The sequence below is a fragment of the Selaginella moellendorffii genome, unplaced genomic scaffold (assembly GCF_000143415.4).
Source record: "Selaginella moellendorffii unplaced genomic scaffold, v1.0 SELMOscaffold_43, whole genome shotgun sequence".
Taxonomy (NCBI): Eukaryota; Viridiplantae; Streptophyta; class Lycopodiopsida; order Selaginellales; family Selaginellaceae; genus Selaginella; species Selaginella moellendorffii.
Window position 1 is genome coordinate 1,577,966 of NW_003314304.1, and position 3,862 is coordinate 1,581,827.

Below are 3,862 nucleotides of genomic sequence, written 5' to 3' on the forward strand. Positions count from 1 at the left end.
AGATTGTCCAACTGTAGAGAGCAACAAAATGAACTATAAATTTATAATAATATTTTGCCCAATCTCGACAAAACCATTAATAAATCAAAGTTTTAGCCAAATGTTCATCTATGCTTGATAATTTAACTCCACTCAATCAAAACATAAAGCCCTAAGTTGGACAATGTATTTTTTATCAAGCTGGTCCTCTTTAACAAGTTCCATATATAAATAATATAGTGACTTTCTTCTTTTGTAAGTTATTGTCTAAAAAGAGTTTATTTCAAATTCACTTAAATCTTTATCTTGAGAAATTACTTAGCTTGGCATAAAATATTAGCAACCCAATACTAAATACTAGCCTAAAAATTTGAGAAAAACATATAAACTAGTATATTAGTGATAATTTGAAGCTTTTTCTTGCTAATTTACAAGGTATAATAAATGATTGAGATGTTGGTTCTCTAGACAAGGATGAGATAAAGATTGGGAGTGAGCTTATGCAAACATCTCTAAGCCAAACTTCTTTATTTGGCTCATAAACTTGGTTGAGTTTACAAAGGTTTTGATAAAGTTTATTTTTGAATTTTTGCATGTCATAAATGCTTATCAAGGCAATGTAAATAGGAGTATACTATAATAATGGCTTGTCATTTTTGTTATGGTAGTGGTGATCGCAACTATCACCATGCTTTCGGCATCTTTATAAATGATTAATTTTTTTTTACTTTAGGATCATCTAAAGGAGTCTCACTCATAATCTCTATAAGCCCTGATATTAATTTGGGTGTTTGTTAACTTTAAGATGTGTTCTTGTAACCACATCAACTTTGTACTTAGTCTAAATGCTCTATGTGTCCAATTCCACTTTTGGATACCTTTTATGAAGTCCAAATTTAAAAACTTATATTTGGTATTAGAGAAATCTAAGGTGTGATTCTATTAGTTGATTAAAGAAATCACACCACATGTTAAAATTGATATTTAATAAGTTTAATTTACTCCAATTTCAACTCAAGGGGTAGGGTGTTAAAAGAGCGAGGCTCTTAGAAGAGCTGCAACTTTCAACTTCCATTTATGAAGGCATGAACTTGCAAAAAAGCATGATGGATTATAAACAACCAAAGATAATAACTTAAAAAATTATTAATATTGTTTTAAATATAGAAATGTACCTTTTGTTCCAATTAGTTATAAATCTTAGGTTATTTGAGATTAAACATCTTTAAATAGTATTGGGTTAGATGACCTTCTAGAAAGCCTAAATTCATGAGATTATCGTGCCATAAATAATATATGTTAATGTTTGTAAAGAACCTAGCAAAAAAGAAAACAATTTAAAATTAAACAACCTTTTGAAAATGAAATATTTACTAGAATGTTCAAAATAAGTATTTAGAAAGCATTTTCATTAGAGCTACTCTCAAGTAACACTTGATGTGTTTCAAATGATTTCATAGTAAAAACTATCTTTATACTTCATTTTTAAAATAATTATAAGTTTTGTTTAATACATATTTTGTATTTTGTAAAAGATGTCTACAGACACTCAAAAACCTTTTGCTATTAAATTATTGTCATTCAAGCACTTGCTTACAATAGTTAAAGCACAATACAGTGTTTGGTTTTATGGGATGGCATATATATGTAATTAAGGAGAGTAAAAAAATTTCTATATAGAGTTTAGTAAGTAAATGGAATTGTGAACAATGATAATTTTCATAAGTCTTTAAACTGTAGTTTGTAACATATTTTAGCTAAACATTAATTTAAAGAATAAGTTGAAGTTGGTAAAGATAATATAAAGTTATCTCCTACAATATGTGATGATAAATAACAATTAAGCCACTTGTATATACTTTTGAAATGCATTACCTACGAGAGGTGGATTAATGTTAATTAACTTCATTCCTAGAATTGTTTACCAAATATGCCAAAATAAAAAATGCCGCTAACATGAAATCATCTGAGTAGCTTTTCTTTAAAGCATTCAATACTGAAACATCAGAATAAATATAAAAATTATTTTAGAGCAATATGCAAAGATAACACATCAACTTATATCTGGAAATGTAGCATAATCATAGTGAAAATAACATTCTGCCATAGCTATAACAATATAGAGGACATTTGATTTATCATTGCCTTGGTAAATAGTCTCAAAAATCAATATAATCAATGATTTATTTTAAATGCCCTATATAGTCTTTGTTAAATAAAACTAAAATCATAGATATATTTCAAAGTAAAATACCTTTGTAAATCCATACTATTTTATAATCCAAGGTTATAAGATGGATATTAAAATATTTGGTCATGATTGTCTTTTGGTCAATTTCTTTCACAATTTTAGTTTTCATATCGAAATGTCATTAATGTGAAATCATTTGATGAGTTTTTCCTTCACTTTGATTATTAAAAATTCAACACTGAAATAAACTTGAAACATTAGAATAAACATGAAATAATATTTTAGAGCAATAATGTAAACTTACTTCATCAACTTTTGTTACAAAATATAGCCCAATCATTCCAAAGACATATAGTAATAATTATATAAAGTATGTTCATTTATCTTCATCTTTCTAAACTAACTTGTAAAAATATATATTAATGATCTGCTTTAGAATGGTGTTTGTTAGATAAAACTAAAAACTTAAATGTTAAATACCTTTGCAGATCCATATTTTTCTTTCATCCAGGATTATGGGATGAAGAGCAAAATATATAATTAATGATTTACTTTAAATGCCCTACATAGCCTTTGTTAGATAAAACTAAAAGCATGGATATATTTCAATATAAAATACCTTTGTAAATATATATTGTTTTATCATCCAAATTATGGGATAAAATATAAAATATTTGGTACCTTTTCCTTCACTTAAAATATTAGATATTCAACACTGAAATAAACTTGAAACATTAAAATAAACAGGAAAGAATAATTTGGAGTTATAATACAAACTTACCTCATTAACTTCAGCTACAAAATAGACTTGAATCATACCAAAGATATATAGTAATAACTATATAAAGCATATTTATTTACCTTCGTTTTGCTAAACCACCTCATAAAAATATAGATTAATGATCTGCTTTAGAATGGTGTTTGTTAAATAAAATAAAAAATTTAAATGCTAAATACCTTTGCAAACCCATATTTGTTTTCCCTCCAAGATTATGGGATGAAGAGCAAAATATTTTTCCATGATTGTCTCCTGTTTTTCTTTTTTCCCAAATTTAGTTGTCACTAGCTTAAATATCTCTTGCACATCTTCTGCTTTGGGATTTGTAGTTAGCTTGCTTTTGAGAAGACATGAATCCAAAAAGCTTATAAGCCTTCCCTTGGTTTCATCCACGATTGCATTCACTATCGGTCCAACACCAGCAAAATGTCCTCCAACTTTGGCCCCAATAAATAATAAGATCAATGTATGTTTAAGTACTAGAGCAAATTTCTTGAGCCAGTTTGGTGGGAGATCCAATTCAACACCTATAGAACTCTTCACTTGATGACCTTTAGAAGTTCCTTCAGGCCATTCACACAAGTAGTGAAGTCTACCATGTGTTCCCAGTATTTTACTGTAATTTTTCCACATATTATTCTCATCAAGAATATATGGATATTTTGGGCAATCTGTCTCCAATTTCAATAATACTCGAAAACACGTTGTATGGATTGCATTCACTTTATCTATGATAGACTTGAGTCCATTCTTGAGCTCGTTAACGCTTACTTCAATGTCATTAAGTTTTGTATCCAACTTGTCAAAACGGTTCTCCATTTTATCAAACATCTTCTTAATATATCTAAAAATTGCATCGAGTTTTGGGTCTTCAATGTTTGGAAACTCAACAACATTTGATGATGCTTTGGGAA

General features: G+C 27.9%; 1 protein-coding gene, 1 long non-coding RNA gene and 1 pseudogene across 4 annotated transcripts in view; 1 reads left to right on the plus strand and 2 right to left on the minus strand.

Moving 5' to 3' along the window:
• The window catches only part of LOC9647369, a 22,253-nt gene that overhangs the window by 11,032 nt on the left and 7,359 nt on the right, over nt 1-3,862 (minus strand). The gene's annotated exons all lie outside the window — the stretch shown is intronic.
• The window catches only part of LOC9647370, a 19,247-nt pseudogene that overhangs the window by 6,165 nt on the left and 9,220 nt on the right, over nt 1-3,862 (plus strand).
• LOC112349805 lies at nt 2,282-3,786 on the minus strand. Of its 2 annotated transcripts, XR_002993526.1 has the most exons (6): nt 3,128-3,786; nt 2,952-3,074; nt 2,790-2,885; nt 2,651-2,732; nt 2,475-2,597; nt 2,282-2,408 (listed from the first exon to the last, which is right to left on the minus strand). It is a non-coding gene; the product is annotated as an uncharacterized LOC112349805 (long non-coding RNA). The 2 variants fall into 2 exon arrangements; XR_002993525.1 differs by having other exon boundaries at nt 2,475-2,732.